Raw genomic sequence first — 13,742 nt, 5'->3', positions numbered from 1 at the left:
CTTAATTAGGTTCAAGTTGCACTCAATTGTCTGTATCTGCCCTATTACCATTCTACTGGCTCCACTTGTTCTCGTGAATAGTTGCCACACCTACCTTTTTGTCATCCTTGTCACCCTCCCACTCATATCTGGTCAGTAGGAACCTTGATCCTGATTAAACTCCAATTCCTGCCTCTCTAAGTCAGAATTCTTCAGGGCCTTCTTCAAGACCAACATTTTCAACCAATCACCCTAGCTATGACCAGACCAGTTCCCATTCTCTCATGGAGCTCACTGTACACAGCAGTGGGGCTCTTGTGGCTGTACAGACACAAAAGGTAGCTCTGAGAGACTTCAGCTAGATCTGGAGCTTTTCTGCCTTAGTATCTGACATTTGGGGCCACACAATTCTTTGCTATGGAAGTTTTCCTCTGCATGATGGAATGCTTAGGCATACCTTGCATAATCTTAGGGAGTTTTCAGTAGCATATGGTATGTGTTCCATTAAACAAATCTCAGTTATTATTGCTGTGAATTTTGTTGTTATTTTTCTTATTTTTTTATTGTGAATCCCTAGCCTTGAACTCATGCCCTGGACACTGTCCCTGAGCTCTTTCACTCAAGGCTAGCACTCTAGCATGTTGAGTCACAGCTCCACTTCTAGTTTGCTGGTACTTTAGGCAAGAGTCTCATGGACTTTCCTGCCTGGACTGGATCTTTGAACCAAAATCCTCAGGTCTCAGCCTCCTGAGTAGCTATGATTATAGGCAAGAGCTACCACCAGTACCTGGTGAATTTTGTTGTTCTTATTAACCTTCCCACTTGAATAGAAATCTGTGAGTGAGTTGGTGAGAAAACTCCTTCAGACACCCACAGTTATGCCCGTCCCTCCATCGAATAAAAAAAGAAAACCAACAAAAACAAAACAGCAGCAGCTTCTTCTCAAATCAATCTATACACTTCTTTCTGAAAAGTCACTTTCTTGCAGGGAATAAGCACAAATGGGCTTTTGTCCTTTGGGAAACAGTGGCCTTTTCCAGAGGAGGGTTTAATCTTTTGGAGACAGATGAATATGAGCTGCAGTAATCCCACAACACTACCAGGAGGGTTGGGGGAGAAAGAGAGAGAATTTCAATAGGGCCTGAGAAAATCTCAGGGAATTTCCACACTGGCACAGTTGTGACTTGAACTTCCCCCCTGTGACCCATTCCAGGAAATCGTAAACCTGGGGAGCATGAAGGAATGTCATGAGTAGAAGGGACAAAGGTCGTCTCTTTCCAGGATCATTTCTGGTTCTCCAGAGCACACACATGTGCTAAGTGTGCTTTTCTCTGTGCTCTCCCTGCTCCATGTCCTGGGAGGCCAAGCTTCCAGAATGCATTCTGTACTTTTTTGCAGTTGGGACTTCTGTTGGGTTCAGCTAAGCATAAAGAGCAGCAGGAAATCACAGTGTCAGAGGAGGCAGAGGTGAAGCTAAATTCCCATTTTTTTCTCCTCCCAGCTACCTCAAGTACGGTCACTCTCTACTTTTGATATTTGCATCCTTCCCTCCCTACATCAAACCTAAGAGTATCTAGCTCAGTACTAGTGTCCAGTATTCAACACTTAGTACTACACTAACTCTATTGCTTCTATCCTACAAAAGAATCTCTCTATTTAAACTGACCTCTGAGACCAGATTGGAGTATGCCATAGGCTTCCTGCGGGGCTTCTGCAGGAGAGACTCAAGGATCTCAGAGGAAAGGTAAAGTCCAGTTTCCTTCCCAGCCTGGAACTTCTCCTAGACTCAGTTTTGTTTCTCTCTGATCTCTTATTTAGCATCTGGCACTCAGTAGGTGCTCAGTAAATGTTGATTCAAATGAATGAGCTCAAATGAATGAATGATTGGGGTAGGACTTAGAAATCAGAACAGGAGTGATGTGGACAGAGTCTGTAAGCCATCTGTGGAATCTCAACCTCAGGCTACTGCTCTGAAGTGTCTATGGGAGAGATCAGAGACTCACTGTACCATAAGAATGGCAACATTTCCTCAGTGGAGACCCTGAAGATGATAGGACAAGTTCAGAGAGCGGAAGCTACCTTCCCAAAGTTAAATAGCCAGGAAGGCAGAGTGAATTCAGTGCTTTTTGATGGTTACCATCAGTCAAACATTCAGTGTGGCCAGGTGCACTGCTTAACTTGGTTGTCATGTCCTTTGTACTGAGAGTCCTTTGTGTAGGAGGTGAAACTGAGACTCAGAGAGGTGAAATGATTCACCTAAGGGTACATAGGCCGAACTGACTTAAAGTTGGTTCTTCCTTTCTGTGTCTCAAGCTTTTTCTTAAGAAAAGGAGACAAGGATAAGTGAAAGTAGTGACCCAGAGACTTGGGTGAGAAAGTCCCCCCAGCTGAGAGAATCCCCAGGTACTCTAGCCAAGAGCATGCAATTCTGCCATTGATGATCCAGTCTCCTCTTCAGGTTAATCACACTTCTCTTCAAATGCAAATGAGCTTGAGATGGGCCACTGAGCATTTATCTCTACCCTATGCATCAACTGTTTTGTTATTCCTGTGTCAGGGAAATCAGACAGGCTGAAAGGAATGGGTTGCTCAGAATAGGAGCCAGAGCCCTCAAAAATTCACCTTTGATTCTTAGCTCTGCCAATTTCTTTTTTTAATAGTCTGACCTTGGAAAGTTTCATTTCCTGGAGCCTTATTGTAAATAGGGGTTAAAGAGTATTCCCTTAAGCTGGCATGGTGGCTCACACCTGTAATCCTAGTTACTCAGGAGACTGAGATCTGAGGATCCTGGTTCAAAGCCAGCCTGGGCACTAAAGTCTGTGTGAGACTCTTATCCCCAATTAACCACTAGAAAATTGGAAGTGGCACTGTAGCTCAAGGGGTAGGGTGGTAGCATTGGGCTGCAGAGCTCAGGAACAACACCCAGGCCAAGAGTTCAAGCCCCATGACCAACCAAAAAAAAAAAAAGAGTATTCCCTTAAATTGGTATGGTGGTACACACCTGTAACCCCAGCGCTCAGGAGGCAGAGGCAGGAGAATCACAGAATTAAGCTTTCAGGTTGAACTGCATCTATAGAGGCTCTGCTTCATATAAATTCTGAAAGCATAGACATGTAACTCTGTGGTTGAAACACTGCCAAGCTTCTGCAAGGCTTTGGGTTTAATCCCTAGCAATACATGAACAACTAACCCCAAAGAAAAACTCTTAGAACATTAGTGATTGAAGACAATACAAGTAAAGGCCCCAAGGGGGTGTTTAGGGAATTCTTCTTTTCCTTTTCTTTCCTTGAATCTGGGTCTTAGGACTTCATCTTGTTTCCTCGATCAAAGCTCCTCCTTCCTATGGAGTCGTGGGGGAGACATTGCCCCTGGCAACCTTTCCTCACAGAGGTGGACACATGTCAGCCCTTCTATCATAAAACTTTCTTTCCCTTTGGGCATGAAGGAAGGCTGGACAGTCTGATTGTGCCTGTCCCTTGATGATTAAGGTTCACAATCAGCCAGGCTGCCTGATGGAATGGAGCTGGCTGATTAGCAGGGTACCCTTTGGCCTCAGGTTAATGGATGGTCTCACACTGTGGCAGCAGAGTAATTATCAGTTAAAAGGTTGGAGGCCAGCTCTCTCTGGTCTTGGGGAAGTCTGGTCCCTTTTAAAAGCAGAATCTGGAAAAGAATCTTCTATCACCCAGGAAGTAGTAGGTAGGTGAAGAAAGCCTGATTGTAATCCTAAAGCTCTAGATTCATTTCATTTGGTCAGAAGGATTTATCTTTGGGGAGGTGAGTATGAGATACTACCTCCAAATTCAGGGAAGGAGCTGCTGGTCTTGTGAGGGGATGCCAGGCTATGAAATGGACTGCCGGAATAGTACCATTAAATATAGAAGAGCATAGAAGCCCTGATCTGGATTGTTCACCTAGACCACAGGTCAGGGTTGTTTCCTAGAACTGGAAATGCTCTACTGAGAGATCTGGAGGTGGGGATGGAGCACACACAAACATTTCAGGAGTTGAGAACAGTGGAATCATACAGATGGAGAATGGAGAGGGCTGAGTCATGTTTGAGGAAGGAAATTAAAAGTACCTGACATGCTGGTGGATGACCGAGCTTATGAATGAATGCATGCATGAATGAGTGAATGCATGAATGAACAGATAAATAAGCAAGGAAACCAGGAAATGGATCGCTGAACAGAGTGACGGCTTAGGTGAAGGAGGTGGACATCTGATTGGATGAAGGAGTGAATGTATAAATGGTATGATGAAGAAATGGAGGCACAGATGTTGGGTTAGTGATTGGATGCATGAATGCCTGAAGGGATGAGTGACTAACAACAGGACTGCGTTCAGGGCTTTGTGATGTGTGACTGTTTCAGTAAGGACTGTTTTGGTCTTACTGAAAATTGGCATCTCCTCCCTCCTTCTCCAACTTCTTGCATGTTGCTCTGCTTACTTTTTCTCTATATCCCTCAACAGCCTCTAAATGTATTATCCCCTGATTTATTATATGTATAGTGTTTATTGTCTATGTCCTCTTCTTACTCAGGGATATTTGTCCCTCTGTCTGTTAATGTTTCCCTCAGTACAGTACCTGGCATGTAGTATGTCCTCAATAAATGTTCATAGAATAAATGAACGAATGATGTAGCAGTCAGGAGAACAATGAAGCAGTCAGGAGAAGAGAGCACTTCCAGAGATTGTTTGTGTTCAAACACAGCTACCCCACAATCAGCCATACTCTAATGAGTGAATGCACCCTTTCTTTGTTCTAGACCATTCTTTCAGACTCAGTAGCCTGAGCAATCAGTCCTTAGAGATGCTTGCCTGGGTCTGGCCTTGTACTGGAAGGTGTTGGCCCTCAGAAAGAGGAAAAGAGGGGAGGAAGGAAGGCAGCGGGAAGGACATGGCTGCTGGAGAAAGCAATTCTGTCTCCTTCAGCAATCTCAGCAGTGGCCACTTGTCAGAAGAACCAGCAGGGGGAAAAATGACAAAAAAAATCAGGTCCAATTTATCACCTTCAAATCGTGTTGAACAAGCTACAGTGGCTACGTGGTTTTGAAGAACTCTCCCCTCCTTCCCCCTACACAGAACAAACACCACTAAATACCTCTCCACCTGTGCAGCTGAGTGCTGGCAATGTTGCTACCAATTAAAGTGTTTTCCTGCTGTGGGGGCTGAGCCAGGGTGGTGGTGGGGAGAGGGAGGGGTGGAGGAGAGAATGGAGTCATTAAAATGGGAGAACAAAGGAGGCTGGACAAGTTCAAAAGGGATTAGGACACTGAGGGAGAGAAGGAAGAGCCTGCCTTAGGGGAGAGGACACATTTATGTCCGGGGATAGCCCTAAATAGCCATGACAAGATGAAGCTTAGTCCAGATGCCAGGTGAAGGTAGAATCTCTCCGCACAGCAGAAGGCTTTCTGAGACAGCCCATATGACTCTCCACCTCCTAGGCCAGCAGTAATGCTTAAAATGTTTTTCACACCCAGTAGATCCAAGCCTTGCCCCAATCCAGTGCCCTGAACAGCTCTTCTACAGCCCCCATAAAGGTCTGATGTCTGTTTAGATGCCTTTAATGACAGAAAGGCCCTTCAAACCTGTGTCTGACTCCCTGCCATAGTGATACAACCATGACTTGCTGATGATAAAAAGTTTTAACTTACTGAGGACTTTCAATGTGCTAGGCATTGTTTGGAGAACTTTCTGCATGGTGGTACCTATCCTGTGTGGCCTCTTTTTACATCCCTCTCCTTTGGGTTCTTCTCCTCTTCAGGGCCATGGTATGAAGTTTCCAGTTTCCTCTCTTTGGAAGGACCTATTGTCTCTCACAATGTGTGCATGATAAATATCTCAGCAACTTTCTGCTGGCTGCTCAAAGCCCTGGGAATGTCAGCTATTTTTCTTTTTATTGGCCACCCATAGTTCTCTAGCTGATTGCATAATGAGATGTTTCTTTTCTTCTGTGGTGTGGCTCTTACTGTCTATCTGGGTACTTGTTCTCCATCTCTCAAGAATCTTCAAGACTCCTGGGGTCTGATGTGAAAGTACCTCACAACCTGGCTTAATTATAGAGTAATACCATCAGCTAAATTGTCATCAGCACCACCACTGTCACCACCTCCATGATCGTCATCATTGTCATCATCATCATCATCATTGTCATCATCATCACCACCACTACCACCATCACTGGTGTATGGCTATTATCTTCATCATCACCAGCATCCATCAGTATCCTGTTGTCTGTCATCATAATCATTGCCACCATCTCCATCAGCATCATCTTCATCACTACCACCTCATCCCTAGCCCCACCTTTGTCATTGTTATAATGTACTGTATTTCTACTGCCTATTTGTGACAGGTGGTCTACCAGTTGCTTTATCTCTGTGTTCTCTAATCTTCCAAATCTCCTTTTCAGTTGAGGATACCGAAGCTCCAAGGAGCAAAATAGTTTGTCCAAAACTGCACATCTACTTACTACCCTGGCCTATCTATGTGTGTCTGATTTTCTAGCCTTTGTGCTTTGGATCAAGTCACTAGTCCATGCATCTTTATTTTGCTGTTCCTTCTATTAAATTCTGTGTGTACATCTAACTCTCATGCACTTGAGACAGCTATAACAAATCTAGCTGTAATTTAGGGCTGGCTTCTCTAGCCCTCTCTTACTTTTAAATCTTTTTTTCCTATAAAATTCTGCTCACCTACGTTTCTCCCATCTCAAGCTTCAGCAGTTGACCTTGGGATCAAAATGCAAATATTTTACAACTATCTAGATATGCGAGGTGCTGCCTAACTTCCATTTACTTCTCCCCTGCCCAGTATAGTCCCTTCTGAAGCTAGAACTTCTTGATCCTGCTGTGATAGTTATCATTCCACGAGGACCAAGACAGTCTCTAACTTGAGACAAGAGGGCTTCTAGCTTTGTGCTAAGGTTATTACCATGTTCCCCTACCTAGCTTCTCTTCTGGCTGGGCTCTAGGACCAAGATAGGAGCAAGCGCCATGCATGGGTTTCACAGGATATATCTATGACAGGCATAGTCTCAAGGCAAACAAATGGCCTGGTAAAGCTAGATGAGCCATTGCTGGCGGGGTTGACCTCTAGGCTATGGCATGTCTTCAGAGACTGCTGGGGAGATTTATATTCTTTTAGATAGCTTTTTACTCTTCTTTGACACCTAAAGTGTCAAATCTCTACTTTCCTTACATGGGTCTTCAATGTCCCTTCCCAACAGTTGTCACCTCCATTCATTCTACTGTCTCCTGCTTAGGGTCTATAATCATGAACCAGCTCTTCTGGGTGCCTATGGCTCTCTGCATTTTTCAGTATCCACAGCAACCTTTGTTTTATCTTCCACAATGGATGACTTACACCTTTATGTGTTGACTGGGGAGCAGAGGAGTGAAGAGACCCATGGGATACAATGGGAAAAAAAAATCAACAAGCCCAGAGTCAAGGAGCAAGCATGGAGATTAATACTCACAGGCATTTCCTATCACACTGCAACTCCCATAAGAGCCAGGCTTTCATTTCATTTATCTTCCTCCCCACAATACTTTACTTGGTGCCCAGCCCACAGCAGATGCGTAGTAAAAGCTAAGAATGATGCAATGAAGGCTCATTTAACTTGCTGATACTGACTTCCGTCTGCTACTTCTGCTACTGTTGCTTCTGAACACCTGGGACCATGAGATCTTCTCTAAGACATACAAGGCTCAGAAAGTATAAGCAGCTCTTTCTTTTTTCTTTCTTTCTTTCTTTTTTTTTTTTTTTTGCCAGTCCTGGGCTTGAGTTCAGGGCCTGAGCACTGTCCTTGGATTTTCTCAAGGCTAGAGCTCTACCCCTTGAGCCTCAGCACCACTTCTGGCTTTTTTCTATGTATGTGGTACCGAGGAATCGAACCTGGGTCTTCATGCATGCTAGGCAAGCACTTTAACCACTAGGCCAAACTCCCGGCATAAGCAGCTCTTTCAAGTCATCAGAGTTGTAAAACAGCGAGGCCTGGAATTGAAACGTAGTTTGTGTCACTGATGGCCTTTCTCTTTGTTAGTCACCACTCATTTTCCCTAAAATATTGTGAAAACTATACCAGTTCTGTTTCAGATGAGCCATTTACCAAATCCTTAGGTATCCTGACTTTGGACAGGTATTGACTGCAATTCTATAGATAATTTCTTCAGGCTTCAATACCTCAGTTTTCTTATCCGTAGAATGGAAATCATAATAGTCTAGACTTAGAGGTTATGTTGAAATATACATTTCACTTAGTTACAAGATGTGAACACAGTATTATTAGATAAAATATAATAACATATACATAGAATATGGTGTATAAATGGTATATATACTATATGGTATATTTCTATCTATATACATATAATATTATTTGGTTTGGATATGTAGTAAAGATTTGGTTCTCAATGCAGTGCTCAGATGTGTGGCTTTGGGAAGGGATTAGATCATGGGGGATCTCATCCAATCAGTGGTTGAAGACATTAATTGGCAGATTAATAATTTGATAGCATTATTGGGGGATGATAGGAGGTAGGAAGTGGGCTTGAGGCAATGCATCACTAACTGAATGCCTACACTCGAGTACTTTCTTTTCCTTCAGCTCCCTCCTTGCTCTCTGCTTCCTGGCTGCTTTGAGGTGGACAGCTCTGCTCTCTCACACCCTTCCACCACAGGCCCTGAAGCAATGGAGCCGTTTGACCATGTACTATAACCTCTGAACACACTGGCCAAACTAAATCCTTCTAACTTTTAAATTGTTTCTCTCGGATGTTTTGTCACAGTCTGGAGCTAGTCACACACATTATATGCCAATGTGAAGCTTCTCTCCACACCTTTGTTCAAAATCAAGGTCTCTGTCTGTTTCTGTCTCTGTCTCTATCTCAGTCTCTGACTGTCTCTCTTCCTTGCTTTTATTATCTTTTCTCAGTTCTTTCTTTTATGTTCTTTCTGCTTTGCCTACACTAAACCATGGAGCTGAAAATCAAATGTACTTGCTCTAGCCTCAACATAGACATCAGGTACTTTGTAAACATTCAGTGCCCAGAGTTTGGAAGAGTTATCTCCATTCACCAAACAGTTGGGATGCCTTGGGATTTAGCCAGAGGAGTGAGGGTTAAATGAGCCATCCCCATAAGGTGTTGGAAAGTAAGCTTTTGGTTCTAGGAAAGCCTGTTTCTGCTTCTTCTTCTGCACATCCATCATCACTCCTGCCTCCTGCCTAATGAGCACCCAAAGTGATTTTCTATTGCTTGTAATTCACCAAAATTGTTCTAACATTTGGAAAGGCTTGGAAATTGACAGCCTAATACCCTTGCTTGCCTGTCTGTCTTGTTGAAGGCTGAGCTGATTGCTGCTCCTGCAACGATTATTCTGAAGCTTCAGACAACATCAAAGGAAACAAACAATCGGAAAGGTTAGAGACAAACAGGGAGAGTCGAGGTCAGGGAAAGGATTCTGGAAATTTTGGGTGAGCATCTGAATGTGAGGAGGATAGGAGGGTAACACGAACTCTTGAGAAAGGAAGAATGAGTTGGGGGGGGGAAATTTCTCACGTTGATCATTTACAAACTTCAGGAATTCCACAAATGTCAAGAATGCCACCAGCACAACAGCAGGATTATCCTTTATTATGATTGTTGGGGCATTTTGGAATTTTCTGGAATATTCTGATCCCATGTCCTTGTTTTATAGAGGTAGAAACTGAAGGTGAGGTAGGGGAACAGGATTGGCTTGCTATGGTGAGTGGCAAAGCCAAGATTGGAATAAGATCTCTTAGCATCTCTAAAATGGTCTGAAGAATGTCAAGATACAGATGACCCTTTGACATCTTTCCTTTAGCTTTTGTCCTTTCGGATAAATGCCCAGAAGTGGGATGGCTAGACTGTGTAGTAGCTTGATTATTTTTTATAATAGCTCTTCTGACAGATTTTAGGCAGTCTCTCTCTCTCTCTCTCTCTCTCTCTCTCTCTCTCTCTCTCTCTCTCTTTCTCTCTCTCTCTTTCTCTCTCTCATTCCTCTCTCTGTCTTTTTTTGGGGGGGTTTTCTATGCCATTATCAGTCTTTGAACTCAGGGCATAGGTGTTATTTCTTAGCTTTTCTGCTCAAGGCTCTACCTTTTGAGACACAGCTCCATTCATGGCTTTTTCCTTTAGTCCATTGGAGATAAGAGTTGCATGAACTTCCATGTCTGGGCTGGCTTTAAACTATAATCTTTAGATCTGAGCCTCCTGAGTATCTATGATTACAAGTGTGAACCACCAGCAGCACCTGGCTTCATTGTGGTTTTGATTCGCATTTCCATGGTGAGCAGTGATGCTGGGGAAATAGTGACGTCTGGGAATTTATCCAACAGAATTGAAAGAATTGAAAGCAATTGTCAAAGCGATATCTCACCCTCCTCTACCATGTCCTTTCTATATACTCATTGGCCATTTGCATGTCTTCTTTGGAGAGATGTCTATTTAAACACCTTGCCCAATTAGAAATTATATTATTAAAGCTTTGTCTTGCTCTTTCTTCTCCCCTTCGCTGTTGGATTGTAAGAATTCCATACCTATTTTAGTGTGCAGGTATTTTCTCCATATTTCATAGGTTGTCTTTTTTTGTTTGGTTTATTGTTTCCTTTGCTGTGCAGAATCTTTTTAATTTGATGCAATCACACTTGACTGATTTTTCTTTTGTTGCCTGTGCTTTGGATGTTACGTTCAAGAAATCATCTCTAAGATCAATGTCACGATGTCATGAAGTTTTCCTCCTACATTTTCTTCTCAGAGTTTTACAGTTCAGGTTTTAGGTTTAGGTCTTTAACCCATTTAGAATTGATTGATAGTGTGTGTGTGTGTGTGTGTGTGTGTGTGTGTGTGTGTGTGCGCACATGCCCTTATGTGCATGATATATGATAATTGTCCAATTTTATTATTCTGTATGTGGATATCCAGTTTTTCCAGCACCATTTGCTGAAGAGTCTATCCTCTCCTTAATGTGCATTCTTGGCAGCATCACTGATCATAATAACCGAGACCTGGAAACAACCTAAATGGCATGGATGGATGAATACACAAGAAAAATGTAGTATATGCACACTTACATTCCTCAAACATAGGGCACATTCTAAAAGATTCAATACCTTGTGATTTTGTCATGAGATTCCTGGTGTACAGCATGCTACACATGTTGGCTATATAACATGTACATGTATATATATAATTTAAGTTGTGCAACATGACTAAGTTTACAAAACTTATTTTAGAGAACAGCAGTGTACAGAATTGTGCTATGGATAGTAATACTGTGTTATGTACTTGAAAATCTGTTCAGAGGGCCAATTTCATGTTAGGTGTTCTTGCCCCCATCATATTGAGAAAAATAAAGCAACAGCAAATCTACAGCTATCTAGGAGCTGACACATATCAGGCCACCAGGGCACAGTAACCCATATAATGTATGAAAATTATCTAATACCCCTACCTGATGCGCAAGTAGAAGACTGTGGTTTCCACTGACCAAAGCAAAGTATGCCTCTATTTACCATGGAGAGGAAAAGTCACTGAACACAAACCCACACTCTGATCTGGGGCCTTTAAGAAACATTGACCTATATCTTGGGGCTTGACCTTATACATACGCTGTCCTTATTCTGGAGCCAGTATTAATTTCTTTCATTCTTGAGAATTTAGAATGTCAAAAGCCACCTAGCAAGTCACTCCAAAGGTCCCTCTCTGTGTTATGAAGAATTTCCTGTCTGTGCCCATTGGGTTGTCCAGACTCATAGAGTGGATTGCTCAGAGCAGAGGGAATATCTCCCAGATGCTAGAGTCAGGGGAACTGAGTTCTTCATCTCCAAGAGTATCTAGCACTAAAAAGCCTCTAAGGTACTTATAGCCTGGGTTTGTGCTTTATCTGATTACACAGTTCCTTTACCACCTTCTGGCTTCTCTGGCCCTGGCAGATTGACAGCTCCTTCCTGCCTTGGCTTTCTGCTTGCTTTGTCCAGAAGGTTCTCATCTGAAATATTCCTATTATTGGGTTTTCAGCTCCAATACTGACTGAACTTCCCTAACTAATTTGTCTAGAAAGAGCACCCAAATCATGCATTTTCTGTGTGAATTTCTCACAAACTGGACTATATTTTTTCCTCTGGTCCTTGTCTTTACATAAAATAACCCTGTTTTGAATTTTGTTACTTGTCTCACCTTTCTAGAATTGAAGCTTTTGGGATGGAAAAATAGACTCTAATGGAAACCTATTTCACTTGTACCCGGAACAGAGAGGGTGCTGAACAAATATTTGTGAAAGAATAAATGACTAGATGAATAAATGACCTGGAAAATGGATGGATACAAACAAATGAATGAATAGATATAAAGAATGGAAAGATGGGTGAATATATGAATGAGTGAATAGATGAATGAATGAATAAGTGAATGGATACATGAATGAATAGTGATGGATACGTGAATAAATGAATGAACAATTGAATGGCTGGCTGGCTGGATGGATGAGTTAAAGGTTGAATAAACAAACTAAATGGAAACTTTATCAAGTGACTCTAAGAATTCAATTTCTTTTCCACTAATCTAGGCTTTGGTCATGGATACATTTGAGAGAATGTGTGTACACATGCCAACTACACAGCAAGTGCTACGAAGGGCAATATTTGTAATAATTACTGTTATTGTCTAGCCTAGGGCTTTCCTAACAATTTATTCCTGGCTGTATGCTGTTTTTATTTATTTATTTATTTATTTATTTATTTATTTATTTATTTATTTATTTATATTTTCTAGTTCTTTCTAGATTGGCTTTGACTGACCCTATCTCCCATCCTCAAGGAAACAAGGAAGCCAAGAATATCTTCAGCAATAAAGGGAAATGAGATTGGAAAGGATACTTAATTCTAAAGGATTGTCCCTAAACCCAGCAAAGACATGTTAAATCAGAGTCCTTCCCATAACTCATAGTCTATCTCCATGGAAATGGGCACCATATGGAGTTAATTAGTAGAACAACAAAACAATCAATTAGTTCCTTAATTAGTTTTACTAAGAAATGATAACAAACAAACACAAACACTTTATTCCAACTAATGCCTGTGCCACAGTGATAGTTTAATGGTCTTGGAAAGCCAGCCCAATCACTGGGCTACTGCAAACCGAGATTTATTCCCACGGTATCGACAGGTTCGCTGGTTTCCATCCTGCCTGCGCGTTTCATCTCTATGATCAATTATTTACAATATCTGAACATAGCTGAGGGGTCATTCTGGGAGCTTTTCTTTCTAGATGGGGGGAATGCAATAACTCAAATCCTATGAAGCCACCAGGCTTTGGAATGGTCATTCCTTGAATCATTCATTTGACAGACATTTACTGAACATTTTCTATGTGCCAGACAGGACACAGGACATGGGGAAGAGAGGGGAGTAAGAAGAAATTGACTGTGGAAAAAGGAGAAAGACTCCAGAAGATAGCAGAGTTGGTAGATAACCTCAGTCCCTCTGATTCGTGTGACACGTGTCATGTGGGAGGGCAGGAGTGGGACTGGGGAGCTGTGGGGGGAGCTGGGAGGGAAGAGGGGTGTGAGAAGGTTTTACAGAGGAGGTGGTGACTGGATGAGAATGGGAATTGGGGATGAAATAATGATTCTGCTCCACAGGTAGCCTGATTGCATGGGGGAAAAATATGGGATTGGGATTTTAGAACCCCAACCTTGACCCTCTCTTCTGTCCTGTGGTAGCAGAGATCATTTCGTTA

This window comes from Megascapheus bottae, chromosome 3 (genome assembly GCF_031878675.1).
Source record: "Megascapheus bottae isolate mThoBot1 chromosome 3, mThoBot2.hap1, whole genome shotgun sequence".
In the NCBI taxonomy this organism is placed as follows: Eukaryota; Metazoa; Chordata; class Mammalia; order Rodentia; family Geomyidae; genus Megascapheus; species Megascapheus bottae.
Note: the sequence above shows the minus strand (reverse complement) of the source record.